Source organism: Amblyomma americanum, chromosome 4, assembly GCF_052857255.1.
Source record: "Amblyomma americanum isolate KBUSLIRL-KWMA chromosome 4, ASM5285725v1, whole genome shotgun sequence".
Lineage (NCBI taxonomy): Eukaryota > Metazoa > Arthropoda > Arachnida > Ixodida > Ixodidae > Amblyomma > Amblyomma americanum.
In genome coordinates, this window is record NC_135500.1 from 7,233,844 (window position 1) to 7,248,900 (window position 15,057).

At 45.6% G+C, this 15,057-nt stretch overlaps 1 protein-coding gene across 14 annotated transcripts in view; it reads right to left on the reverse strand.

Annotated features, from left to right (window-relative positions):
* The window catches only part of LOC144127783 (proton-coupled zinc antiporter SLC30A1-like), a 188,738-nt gene that overhangs the window by 95,293 nt on the left and 78,388 nt on the right, over positions 1-15,057 (reverse strand). For 2 of the 14 annotated variants that reach the window (XR_013313564.1, XR_013313563.1), the window contains one exon: positions 6,434-6,659. The exons of the other annotated variants lie outside the window; for them this stretch is intronic. The gene's annotated coding sequence lies outside the window, so the exon portion shown is untranslated. The remainder of the gene's footprint in view (positions 1-6,433; positions 6,660-15,057) is intronic. 14 annotated transcript variants of the gene reach the window in all.

The following is a 15,057-nucleotide window of genomic DNA, read 5'->3' on the forward strand; positions in this document are numbered from 1 at the left end:
ATGCGTTGTTGTTCTGAATAAACCCAGTCGCGAGTCTGCGCCCATCCTTGTGCCCTTCTCATCCATGTTTGTATTATTTTGCGCAGTACCTTTACTCAACAGTTGTAGATAGGCGTGCCAAATTTTCACAAGCAAGAAACAAGGCAATGTAGCACATTTTGTATATAATGGATTTTTAAAGTGTTTTTTCACTTGTATATCCATGCCTTTTCGAACTTTTTTGTTTATTTCTAAAAAAAATCTCGAATTTGAGACTTTTTTTAAATACTATATATCACTTTTAAGTCTAATCTTTCTTTATGCGTGAATATGTCACAGCTGTATAGCGCAATGAGTATTTGTAATAAAAAATCATTTCTGACACCCATCCGAATTGCCTGCTTTTTCTGCGGTCCCGAAAGAGTTAAAGGACTACAGACACGTAACTATAGTTAAAGGACTATAGACACGTAACTAAATTTAGTGAGTGCTTCCTTCTTTCAAATGATGCTTTAGACATTAGAATACATGGATCCCGAAGTGGTTTTCGCCTACAAGCGTTCAATAATTTCTAACTGAATTTCTTTTTGCATGCTGTTCTGGTTTCATCAACCGAGCGATTGCTGTGATGTGTAGGTGATGTTTGGTCAAATGTTTAGGGGTATCCCCCAAGGTGGAGTAGATTTGTAATAAGGAAGTAATTACTCTTTGACATCCACCCGAGCGCAGCCATACGGCTACAAAGGAAAGCTTTACAGCTTTCACAGAAACTTCGTAGTTAAAGAAAAATTCGTCCTGGTCCTGTGTGCGAACCCCGAACCAGAATGAATTTTTCTTTAACTACGAAGTTTCTGAGAAAGCTGTAAAGCTTTCCTTTGTAGCCGTATGGCTGCGTCGGGTGGATGTCAAAGAGTAAATACTTCCTTATTAGTTGATGTTTAGGTCACGTGTTGCACGAAAAAACGGCAATATTATTACGGTACATAGGCGCGAAGCGAAGAGGATGTTATTGTGTCTCTGGGCAGTCGATGACGACAAGGACGCTGGAGCTTGTGCTAGTGCTGGTTTCTGGTGTTTCTTCTGTGTACGGCCTATTGTTCCTGCTGCTGAACTAACCCCGTAACAATATAAATGCTGACACATAGTTTTAACTCACTACTGTATTTAAATGAGCCTGCTTCAATAGTTAGAATTAATATAAACAATGTATCAGCAGTTATATCGCCGTTTTTTTTTTTTGTTCCTCGCGTGACCCAAACATGTCAGAGCCATTGTTCGGTTAATAAAACCGAAACAGCGTCAAGAAGAAATTCAATGCTAAATTTAGTGCTTGTAGGTGAATACCACGGGCTCTCCGTGTACACCTAGTGCAGCGTTTGAAAGAAGAAAACACGCAAGCAAAAACTCGGTGTCTACAGTCCTTTAACAGCTACATGGCTGGCTTTAAATTGATACTAGTAGAGTTTGCTCTCGAACCTGGCAAGCATGCGGCAGGCAGGAAATTCGACTTGGATGAGAAGTCCATTCAACGATGGTGCAACCAAAAGTATGCAATGAGCAATATAATCTGCAAAAGGCGTGCTTTCCAAGGCAAGCCACAGCGGAAGCTATTTTCACTTGAAAAAGAAAAGAGAGAAAATCTTTTTTACGCATCGCATACATGGACCGCACTAAACAAATTGGCCCTTGAATCTTGTAAAAAAAAAAAAGCGGCTCTTACACACGTTTATACGGCCTCTCAGCGTTCAGGGATGGACGGGATACAAAAGGATGCGACTGTTTTCATGCAAACAGAGGCGGCAGAAAGTTAAGTGGGCGGATGGGATTAAGGAGGGATGCGGGGCTAAAATACTGATTTCCGGAAAAAAAAATGTGGTTTTTAAGTTTGAGTTGTGTTGGATTGTTGGTTTAATGAAGAATATTCTCACCAAATTTGGTTGTTATCTGAGCAGTAGAAAAGAAGGAAATTAATTCTTATCATGAGGCGGTGGTGGGCCGTTGGAGGCGCCTAGGAATGCTCTTCTCAAAACGCGGCCGCAGTGCGGGCAAACCGAACGAGCAGTGAATGACCATGTTAGAAAGTTTTCACGTTAGTCACGGAAGACCTTCCATCGAGAATAAGCAAGACTACTAAGAATAACTAGAAAAAAAAGAGGCATATGACATATTTCTGGCCGCGGCAACTGCAGAGGCTGGCACACCGAAATAGGAGCTCGGATTGGCGCAAATATACCACGTGACCACCCAACGCTGTTTTGTGCCATTCGGAGTGGCTCCCGCTTTGGTTGTGTTGGATGCTTGCTATCTGTTACCTTTTCTTCCTTCTGTGAGTTTACTGCGAACAGCGGGTGGCCGGTGGTGTGACCGGAAGATGACCGGAAGCTTCGGGAAGCGAAAACGCACCACGAAATCGAGAGGCCTGCACAGCACTGGGCAAATGCCAGCAAATGAGCGTCTGCTTGTGCATTCGCCAAGCCCAAGCCTGCCGCCGGCGACCAAAGGGAACGAAAGGTGCCTGGTATTTAGCTGGGCAGGTTGGCCCTCGCAACACTGGGGCATTCACTCTGTGACAAAGCTTGGATAGCTTGTTGGGCGTCGAGAACACAACGCGAACGGCTGCTTTTTGCCCGTTTTTTTTTTTTTTTTTAGCCTGTGAGGCCCGTGAGAAAGGTTGTGCAGGTAAGGCACCGCTGCAGCCTTGTGTTGGTGGTCTGGGCCAGCACTCCCTTCTCTTCCTTTCAGTTTCTTTAAGAGGGAGCCAGCTGCTGAGATCAGCAGGTGCTCGGGGTAGCCAGCTTTTACCAGCCGATGAGTCTGCTCTTTGAAGCTCTGGCCCATAGGCACGCAAGCAATTCGAAATTTGCGCCAGTGAAACTGAAACAGAAAGCGTGGGCCAGTTGCTCTCACCAACTGCTAGGTGCACTAGAATTGACTGGGATGCTGGGATCCATGGGAGTGTCCTCTCTTATTCATTCTTTCTCTATGCTCATACTGCGAGCACAATAAATTGAATGGTAGTTTACATAACTACTTTAACTGCAAAGAGCTACAACAGGAACATCTGACCAAACCTTGCATGTTGAGGCAAGAGTGCAATTTTGCCAAGCTGGATTCCTCACATATTTTTGATGAAGTGACATGGCACTGGTCTCAAATTTGTACTAGAAATGTCCAGAAAAAAGCTGTCAAACATAGAGTGTGCCCAGAAACAAGGACGGAGTTAAGGTATGAGGCCACTTTCAAAATGCAACCGATTCATTCCTGAATGAACTGCAACAGAAGTTATGTTTCTAATTTACACTGTCACAAAGATACAGCCAAAGTTGCAAACTCCGTGCGCACCTCGCAAAATCTAAACTAAAGTTTTCCAGCCAAATACAAAAACCGTAAGTTCTGCATTATTAGTTATTTGTCTTGTGTTCATTTTTCAGTTTAGATCTTGTGCGTTCATTTTTCAGCTTAGACTTGTTTTAACTGTTCCTTACCACCTGTCTATTTTTATTTGTATTTAATAACTGCAGTAGGCTCTCATTAATTCAAACTTCAAGGGACCAGAGATTTTTGTTTGAATTATCATATGTGCACCTTAATATGGTCTAAAACTAAATGTGATTTGCTTCATGGACATCTATGCATACAAGCAGTAATGTAGAAGTCTTCCTCCATGAAAACATAGCTAAATGCTATATGGGTGAAATGTAGTGATGTCTTTACTGAACCAGCAGTCTCCAAATGGTTGTATGGCAGAAAAAAAGTTATCAGTAATCGATTGGTTTCCAAACAGAGTAACACCACATTAATTTGCAACTCAAGGAAGTGAAAAAATGGTACAAATTATCCGAAGGTGTATTATATGATGTTGAATGGGCACAAAAACCTTTCAAAAAAGTTTTGTAGCACAACAATTTGAATAGATGAAAAGAGCAGCAATTGTCGTCCGCTTTTTAGTGAAAACTGCATGGCAATGGCGATTTTTCGCAATAACGTAATGATATACTGCTTGCCCACTGTAATAGATATCAAAGGAGTACTGCTTCACAATGGTAAGGCCTTTCAGTCGGGTAGAAAGCTGGGCCAGTTAGTACCCAGTTGTAAAGATAAAAACGAGCGGAAGGGCAGAGGGGGACACAGGACGATGCTGGACTTGCAACTGCCGCCTCCTTCACAGGTGCGATGCAGTAGCTGAGGAGCCACCACACAATAAGCAGCTCACAATGACCGCCCATTTTCGGCACACGACCATGCGGAAGGAAGCGAAGGGAACGCACACAGGCGCCGGAACAGTAATGCCCAAATCAGCGTCTGACCTTGGCTCCCTATAATGCACGGCCGATCTCATTGCGGGCTGGTAGCGAAGCTCACGAAACGGAACTGTGCGGTGACTCCGACTGACACAGACCACATCTGAATTAACCGGTTGGAGGGGCCAGATTTTCAGCTCACATAGTGCTGCAAACCTCCAACCTCGGCCGTCATGGGCGGCGCAAACGTATGCACTGAAACTTTAGGGACTGCTTGTGAAGGCTGGCCACGTGGAGTCCCTTTTCGCGCCAACTGCACAGCGTGGCTAGAGAGGCAACAATGACTGCAGGCCTCATACAGACCAGGTAGCAGCACTTGATGCAGTACCGATGCTTTCGGCAGCAATGGTTACTTTCCTTTTAAAAACAGCCAAACCATGGGAGGCACGATCATCCTGGGCGGCGTGAGGCACAGTGAGCATGTGCCGAAAAATAGACTACCAACCTATGCCACCACCGCTAGATAGCGCCTCTTTTCGCTTCAAGCGTGATGGTAACGGCACTCAACAATAACAAAACTTCCCCTGAACTGTGGATTGCAGCCCCTCATATAATACCCCTTCAATGGGGCCTTTGAGGTAATAATAAATAAATAACAATGCGAGGTGGACATTTGACACGATAAAATCCAGAAAAAAGCCTCAAATTATAAGCAGGTTTTACGGTAAGCAACCTTAGGACAATACGTGGTACGAATTTAGTGGCATTAAAATGCATCGAAAATATAGCCAGCCGTCCAAAATTTTGAAAAGTTCGAATCATCCGAGTTTGATTAATCACGTATCTACCATAGTTCACTTTCAAAGCCTTCCTTAAGACAACTATGTTTTTATCTGTTAGTATATTTTTAAACAGCAAAGTGGCCTCAAGCCGCAAGAGGAAAGTTATACTGATGCTCTTCTTTCAAAATCAACTTTCTTTTGTTCAATAGGTTGCCATAAAATTTTTTTGCCTATTAGCAATCCTTTTAACTGAATTACACAAAATTTCTGCGCTTTTCCTGAAGAACTTTCTTTTCTACAGTCTTGTTCTCTTCTACACCTTCTGGAAATTGTTCTTGTGGCGAGAGAAGCGCAGCACGAGACAAAGGGAGAGGCGGGACACAACGCTGCCCGCTGTGTCATGTCCCGCCTCTCCCTTCTTTGTCTCGTGCTGTGCTGTTCCCGCCACAAGATCATGCACCAACCAGCCCAACTTTTCACCTTGTTAAAGTACCTTCTGGAAAGCCTGAAGACTTGAGAAAATGAGGTAGAAGGCTGGTACAACATTCACTGCATTTCTGGATGCACACTATGCATGACGACACTGTTAGATTTTTTCCCACAAATATTTATTTTAATTTTTTAGAAATCACTTGGCGTAAACATGTCTAAAATGCAAACAAGGTGTCGCACCAAAAATCTACAATCCATCATAATTTTCTGAAAACCAATATGTTCATCATATAGCGGAGTTCTATGAGTGGAAAAAAACAAATGGGGTCAAAATAGACAAAAGTAGTGAAGAAATCTGCTCCGCAATGCGATCACCTACACAGAGAACAGGAATGGAGAAAAACGCCACTCTTTGAGTGTTTCCCCGATATGCAGTGCCACTACAGTTAAGGAAATAATTTTTTAGAATACTTTCAATGGACTTCAGCAATGAAACTTCACGGCACCGTAGAAAACGAGGCAAAAATGATTAAAAAAAAATGTTAGCCATTTTTCGAGACATAAAAGTCACGCCCCCCCTTAAAGCACTACAAAAGAAAAGATTGCACATTAATGCTGCTGATCGATACCAGAAGCTGATTTTAACCTTTGTATCTGAACATACACATCGGAAAAGTAATGAGAGCTTCTAAATCTTGTATCTGACGTGAAGCTCCCAAACTACAAACACACATTCGCTCACACAGAAGTTTCATAAAAGCCTCCCTAGGTGGGAACAGGCACTGTGTCAACAGCGGCAGCATAACTTGGGCATGAGAATAGTCATTTTTTCGTTTGAAGTGAACTCAATGAGAATAGTAATTTTCTTCAAATAATGTCGAAGCAAATACTTTTGGCACACGAAAAAGTTTGAATGGCACAATAAACATTTTCAAGATCAGGTATTTTTATAACTCACAGGGAGAAAAAAAAACAGAGGGTGCACTGAAGCTGTGTCACCTTCCTACATGCGGTGCCGAAGTATCTGTGGGACCACCGACTGCTGCTCTGAGGTGCGCATGCATCGATGTGCAGCTGCTGTTTTCAGCGGGGACTCCATAGACACCTGCCAGGCGTATACACCATGCGCCCAGGAGTTGGAAAAGGGCACGCTTGCTCCCCTTCATGCTTGTCTAGCGAACTCAGGTGGACAACAGCAGTCAGCTCCAGTGGAAGTCAAGGGCGTCTGCAATAAATGCGTGCTGCCGTGCCAGTCCTGGTGCAGGTGCAAATCTGGGTGCCACACGCATGCACAGACCAGCTCCAACATACACGTGGGTGTACAGGCTGTGGCTTGTGTGCCTGGCAGCAAGTGTCCATGGAGTCAGGGGTGCAATGGTGTTATGCTGGAGGGGTACGTGTGCTGAACCAAAGCCACATAAAGCAGGCATTTCCGAAAGGTTATTCGCTCAAGGCGAGTGCGCGACATTTCCAACACTAAACAATCGAATTGAATTGATTATCAAATACTTTACTGGTAGAATCTTGGTGATAAGAACCCGGCTGATACGAATTCGCGAAATTCCCCGGCCAGAGTGCACTGAGCACAATGTGCGGAATTTCTCAAGTTCCAGAACTCTGCATCGTCTCTATGGATGATACGAACGCGCGAGCCGTGACCGCACCTTCGAGCACTACACGCTGCCCGCATATTGTCGACGTCGCAATCGCTAATAGCGCGGTCCGCACATCGCCAAAGTAACGATAGTTAATCGCGCGGTACACACCTTGCGCAGTGAGCGGCAGTGCGCGGTCCGCACATTGCCAAAGTCACGACCACTAATCGCGCGGTGCACACCGAGCATAGTGAGCGGCGGTGCGCGGCCTGCACATCGCCGAAATCGCGACCGCTAATCGGTGCGGTACACACCGCGCGCAGTGAGCAGCGGTGCGCGGCCCGCACATCGCCAAAGTCGCGACCGCTAATAGGTGCGGTGCACAGAGCGTTAAGTGAGCGCCAGAGCGCGGTCCGCACATCGCCAAAGTCGTGACCGCTAATCGCGCGGTACGCACCGCGCGCAGTGAGCAGCGATGCGCAGCCCGCACATCGGCAAAGTCGCGATCGCTAATCGCGTGGTACACACCGTGCGCAGTGAGCGGCGGTGCACGGCCCGCACATAGCCAAAGTAGCGATAGCTAATCGCGCGGTACACATCGAGCACAGTGAGCGGTCCGCACATCGCCTAAGTCACGACCGCTAATCGCGCGGTGCACATCGAGCACAGTGAACGGTCCGCACATAGCCAAACTCGCAACCGCTAATTGCGCGGTACACTCCGAGCGCACTGAGCGGCGGTGCGCGGTCCGCACATCGCCAAAGTAACGATTGCTAATTGCGCGGTACACACCGCGTGCAGTGAGCGGCCTGCACATCGTCAATGTCGCGATCGCTAATCGCGGGTATGCACCGTGCGCAGTGAGCGGCGGTGCGCGGCAGCACATCGCCAATCCCACTAAACACATAACTTCTATAAAACGTCAAACTACAAACATCTCGCAACGTCTAACTCTAGATTGAAACGTTTAAAAAACATCTCAGCAATGGAGGTTTATCCACAAACGTTAAAAACCTACTGACAAAAGAGGTTTATTCACAAACGTTTTAAAATCATCTCTAAATATATGCTTTTACGCAACGTTTTAAAAATTTCTCTGACAAGAAGTTTACTCGGGAACGTTTTAGTGAGGTTTTTTAACAGCAATTTGTTCCGAACGGAAGCGATCGATGCCTAGCGCCATCTATCTGAGAAATTACAATGCACGTTTACGCATTGTCGAGCTACACCCCCTCAGGATGTCTCAAACAGAATTAGCTTCGTTTAGGGGGTCAAGGTGGGCCTAGAATTTGGCTTGGGGAGCGATAGGGTAATGCTTCAATTATTAATTGCATGTATACAATGTTTACCTATTATTTAATTGTGGTCTTATTTCTATACCAACACACAGAGTTTTATTTGCCTCCCGAATTAAGTACGCAACTGCACCGGAATCGGTGCCCCTTGTCGGAGTATATATAGCAGAACGAATGTATAGATTATAGTTGGCGCTACAAGTTTCAATGCAAGATGTGCTGTTTTCTAGTTGCTGCTATAGATAGCGCTTTGATCTCAGGGTGATAGCAGACACCACGAAATCTCGTAACGTGATGAGTAGTTGCTGCCACAGATGGCGGTGTGATCTCAGTGTAATAGCAGACCCCACGAGATCTCAAAACGTTATGAGCAAGAGCTAACAATTTTAAAAGCATGAGCACTAAACCTAATGAAATCTCACTGGTTGTTTTAAGAGGGTTCTAAATATTTAGCATACTGATCTTACATCTATAGGCTTCATATAAGCAACCATTTCCAAATAATAAAAATGTTTAAATATGTTCTTAACCAGTTCTTGCGAAGAAGTTTTCTAGATCTTTTTTGGCGGAGCATTAGCAGGCATATAACACCTTTTTGCCTCATTGTCTGTAGAACACCTGAAAATAGATTTCTTCTAGATATTACCGTATGCTTTTGTAGACGTTTGTTTCACGTTGCGTAGCCCTTGTTTCGTGGGAAGTCATTACCGCTAATTACACGGTACGCACCGCACCCAGTGAGCAGCGGTGCACGGCCTGCACATTGCCAAAGTCGCGATAGCTAATCGCGCGGTACGCACCGTGCGCAGTGAGCGGGGGTGCGCAGCCGCACATCGCCAAAGTCGTGATCGCTAATGACGTGGTACGCACTGCGAGTAGCGAGCTGAGGCCACAGAGCAGTGAATAAATATCGTCAGCCGTGAGCAGATCTGTGTGAATGCATTTTCCATGCTTCTGCACACGAATTTTGTTCGTTTCGATGATGAAAAATTTTGGATGATACGAATTTTTTCGCAAGCCCGTGAGATTCGTATCACCGAGATTCTACTGTATCCAACCAAATATTCAAAATTATCGAATATTCACGCACCCCCAAACACAGCAGAAAACATGGCATCCTCCATAAGTCATTGCACGAGGTATGCGCCTGTCTTTTGTAGTGAACTAAACTGCCACTCTTTAGTTCACTTTTTCAAGAGCAATAGATGCTCCCTCTCACATCCCAGTTTTGCTGCAATATGTGCGGCAAAAGTTTTATTAGGGGAGTGATTGTCAGTGCGTCCCCGGCATTCTACATGAACCCCGCAATGACGATATTGCCGGGGGCGAAATAATTTTTCGTTTTCGCGAGAATTTCGTTATCGCGAAAACGGGACTGTACAGATGAATAAGTACGAACCTGAGCCAGCGGAAGCGAAATTTTCTGTGAAAAAATCTGTGATCGTCGTTTGCCTTTTCTTGCTTTGCACCAGCGTCAAAATCCTGCTCTCGCAACTTAGCAGGCTTTCCATTGCAACATCATCGTCGTGAGCGCTGATGAACGAACATATGGAGTCGGAGCATTGAGCACATCCCGCGGACATGCCTCCTTTTTCTCGAGCTGATCGTCGCCGCCTTCGTCATCGCTCTCCTTGGTCATGCCACATTCATTCTTGACGATGGCGTCATCTGTCAATTCCTCATGAACAATTACATCTTCATCCACAAAGAGGAAGTCGTCCAATGCCTCCGGCACAGTCTCGTCGACACCATGCAGCTCCTGCCATGCGCTGACCAGTGCGGCCTCTTCTTCTGGTAGCTGCGACCCTGGCGGTGCGGTGAGCTGCTCAGTAGCGAACCCCGTGTGCTGGAACAAGTTCCAAATAATGGTTGCTCTTGTTGCTATCCACGCTGTGGCCACCATTTCCAGGGCCATAAACAAATCCACTTCTAAAGGGCGCTTTCTCTCGATGTTCAATAGCAGCCATTGAAGAAGCCTCCCTCGGTATGTACACTTCACACTACGTATCACACCTTGGTCTAAGGGCTGAATCACGGAGGTACAGTTCAGGGGGAAAAATATCAGGCGGACGTCTGTCAGAGTCGTGTCATCAATGTGATGCGCACTGGTTATCTAAGAACAGGCACACAAACCTTCCTGCTTTTCGCATGTCACCATCGAATGTGTCCAGCCAACTCCCAAAGATGGCGCGGGTCATCCATGACTTATGGTTGGCTGTGTAATGCACGGGCAGCCTGCGATTGCCCTTGAAGCAACGAGGCTTTTTGCTTCGGCCGATGACGAGGAGTGGACGCTTATCAGAACCGTCCATGTTGGAGCACAGCAAAATCGTAATGCGTTTCTTGCTGTGCTTCCCTCCATGGCATCAATGCCCTTTCAGTTTCAGTGTCTTTGATGCAGCATCTGGTAGAACAAGCCAGTTTCGTCGGCGTTGTAAATGTCGCAGGGCTTGTATGCGGCTTCGATGTCTTCGTACGTTTTTCGCATCCAAGTTGATGCTGATTCTGTGTCGACGCTTGCCGATTCACCCGAGAGTACTTTGGCAACAATATTATGCTGTCCTTAGAACGGCTTAGCTAACTGGCACTCGCCTTAAATGTGTCGTGCCCTAGTTGGCACGCGAAGCCGAGGGCTTTTTGCTGCACTAAGATTCCGGACAGTGGCACCTTGTCTGCTCTCTGTTCCAAGAACCAGGCATACACAGCCTTGTCGACATCTACAAAAGTTGGCGTTGTCACCGTCTTGTGCTGCGCACGTGCTCCATTCTCCAGAGCAGCCAAGATGCTGCCTCTGCACTTCAATATCGTCGACAGCGAACTGCACGGAATTCCGAACTCTTGCGCAATATCCATTTTCTTCCCTCCTTTAGCAGCTTGAGTTCCGCCTTTTCCTGAAGCGTCAAAAACTTCTACTTTTTGGTCGGAGGAGGCATCTTCTCAGCACGTCGACACATCAGACAAAAAGAAAACAATAGATGTGTGGCCTGCTAGGCCGCAACCAACACAAACATACGCGATGACTATACGGCTGTGCCTGTTTGAACCGATTCGCAACAAATCAGAGCCCTCCAAAAATGGCTTTTTTTTTTCAAACGACAAGTGCGCAGTCACCATCATCAGCAACTTGTAAACAAACATGGCCACGTCCATAAATGTGCTTGTTGGTAGCGTGGAAGTGCCGAAAATGTTAAAAGCGGTGTACTAAAATGCGTTCAAGCGCTTTATTTTCCTGTTATGGCTTATACGACTGAAGAAAACGCATGGACTGCTACTTCAGAAACCTTCGTTGTTATGAGATGGAAGTCTGAAAGCGTTTCGTTGTGGAGAAAAATGAAATGCATTGAATCTTATGAACGTCGGCCGGGGCCATGAAAATATTTCGTTCGGTCGAGAAATTCGTACTTGCGGTTTTCGTTATTGCGGGGTTCAACTCCATTCTGAACTGTGAGGTTACGCTGTTTCCAAGGTTGGTACATGGTCTGCTGGCAAAGGGTTCAAAAAGGGTTATGAAATTCAGCTTGCAGATTTCAAACTACAGATCGCCCTTGGTCTCATGAGGACAGAAAATGCCACAGAAGATAAAGAAGAGGAAAGCTGAATCTCTGCCACTGTCAGGTCCAACAATCCCACATGCAGTAGGGAATGATGGTGTGAACTGCATTAAAGTGAAAGTGCCTCAAAACAAAGCTGCCTATTGCAAGATGCAGACATGCAACTGGAGAATAAGGCTGCAGTGCATGAAATGCAGAATGCACCTTTGTACTGATGAAGATGAACCAGCAAATTGCTCTGACCCCTTTCACAGCGAGCAATCAGCTGCTCCTAGAATACACGTGTGCGCATTTATTTTTTGAGATAAGATAAATGCTACAGTCAAGCTAAGCTTGGAATGATGGCTGCCTATAAACTGTAAAAATTCATTTGTGCAACCAGATGCAGCATAGGAAACAAGAGGTTAAATCAGGGAAAATTTTATAGGTCTGGTGGCTTGCACTATTGCTCTGATGAGAGTACAGTCGAAGCTGCACATATCAAACTCTAAAGAAATGCCTATGAGTTCGATACAACTCATCGTCACCTTTACTACCTCGGAGAGAGCAAATTTTTCAATGTTATCGACAGACTCCGAACAGCTGAGACCGCAGCCTTCTGGCGACAGGCAATAGTAGCGAAGAACCATGCAGAATGCACAGAGCACATCGAAGCACTTGGGCACAGGTTCTCTGAAGTCCTCGTTACAATTCGCGTCAGTGGTGTCCTGGTTACCTGTGACGTTGGCAGTGATGTCTTCGTAAGCTCTCCCGCAGGCTCAACATACCGTATATGCTGACGTAATCAACTCATTTTTTTTTCCCAGAAAAGTTGACATCAATTTGGGAGGAAGGTTTATTATGCAGGAAAAAAAGTTCCAACAGATTTTTTCGGGAGGGTCGAAATTTCATTTCATGCGTCTGCCCGCCTGCCCATCTGTTCATCCATCCAACATCAAAAAAGCACGTAGTCAAACGCGTTCACGTCGCCAGTGTTTAGCATCGTTCACTTCGAAAGGTGTCTGCTGTATCACAGCGCGATCGGAAGATTTTGTGATAGCTGGCGGCACCAGCAAATCGCAGCGAGATAAAGCGAACTTGCTGAACACCAGCACTCAACGTCTGGTGTGCGTTGTTTACGTGAGGTTGAAAAAAACACACAGGACGGTGAGGGGCTAGGCTTTTTGGCTCCCAATCTCGAGCTTGCCAAATCGCTTGAAGGTCTGAAGGCCCTGCTTCCTTCATAGCATTTCAGTGTAGAAGATATTTTATAGCTTTCCGGTTTAAACTGCTACACTCCTCTCCGATGCTCAAGCGCTCGCCGGCTTTCTAGGCACACAGGAGTGCAGCCTGACGTGCAGCAGCACGCTGAGCAAGCCACCGTTGCCAGGGATTCTGTCTAGGGTGCACAACGCCTTGACGCTCTGCCAAGTTCACCGAGCCCTGCTTTCAGGAGCTCTCGTCAATGATAAACAAACATACTGTGATGTTATCGGAGCGCTGCCAAGGTCTGCGCTGCGGACATCGTGAAAACTGAGGAACGCAGTAGAAAAAGTTAATGGTTTAAAAAAAAAAAGTAAATTTTCACCGTCAAAAGTGGAAGGGGGGGGTTTCATTACACAAACATATAAGGTAGTCGTCCAGGGAAACAATTTTGCCTACAGCTACTCCATCATAAATAGCAGCAGGAAATTCACACAACCGGTTCCACAAATCATTAAGATTCGTGACGACTTTGTTGAGCTAACCTGACAAAAAATTTGCTCAGTCTCCTCCGGCACAGCAGAGACTAGAATGTCGGGAGGAATTCTGAATAGCTTCATTTTTGACGCCATTCCGCAACCCACTCATCATAAACAGAGTGCCTAAAAGGTCTTTTTTAGGTCTTTTCTAGTCGGCAGGTTCTAGAGGAGCCGCTAATTAGACATTTCCTAAGACTAACCTTCACCATGTGGATTATCCCCTGGTCCAAGGGTTGAAGCACCAACACAGCGTTTGGCGGCAGGAAGCAAAGTGCACTGCTGCTGAAACTAGCACTGAGCAATAGGTACAGCCATTGTCTATGATGAGGCAGATGTGATCATGGCCTACCAGGTGGCCATGCCAAGACTTCACCCACTTGGCAAAAAGTTCACAGGTCATCCATGCTCTTCTACTGAACCTGTAGGTAACTGGAACCGAAAGCACGTTCTGAAAACTTAGCTGAGACTTGCTTTTTCTGCTAGGTCTCTTCTCTTTTTTAGCCCCAAAACCAGCCTTGTTGTTCAAAATAGTGCTCAGCGTGTTCCTTGGAACCTTGTACGCTGTGGTGACTTCATATTTCCTCTCACCTCATTCAACTGGCTACATAATTTCCAATTTCGTGGAAAAGGGGAGGTCCTGCCAATTCATGGCTGCCACCGCGTGCACACAGACACAACAAAAACCATGCGAAATAGCCGATGACAGCATGGTGCACTATATGCGTGCACAAGCACCATTAGCATCTGGAGCAGCATGCATTATTATTCGCCTGCGCGCTATTTAGCAGCATAGCACCCGCAGGTCCATGAGGGAAAGCTAACTTCTGGAGATGTGTTCAGGGAAAAGCCAGCTTCTTGAGCCGCCCAGTGCTGCCCGAATTTCGATCTATTGGATGTGAGTGCTGACTTTTGTACAATACATTTTTCTATATGTTAGCGCTGTACCTTTACTACTTCTGATTCACTCAGTGGACTGGAAGCCCCTACTGAGATGGAGAGCAACAGGGAATGAAGAATGAAGGCCAGCCACTTTCTCTTCAAAACATTCCTTCACTACAGTTTTCAAGCCACTGCTGCTGGTTCACTCCCCTCCCAAAGCCAAATTTTCCAGCTCTCAAAACTGTGGGCACATTACCCCTTTTCTTACCGCACGAGAAAAGGCAATTTCAGTGTGGTGGGCATAGAAAATTTTATCACCAATTAATTTTAAAATTTTTCTTATAGCAACACATCACAGTGTGGCTAACAGAATTCTCCTTTCAATGTTAAAAAGAAAAAAATATATACGATGCTTAGGAAACAAAAAGCCTTTCATTGGCAAAATCTGAGAGACTCGCACAGAGTGATTAAAGTATTAAACATCCAAACGAAAAATAGCTGAATAAAAATGTTTTGTGCTGCACTATGCCAAAAATGAATGTTCGAAGTTACGGAACTCTGCATGTCCTTTTTCAAGATGTC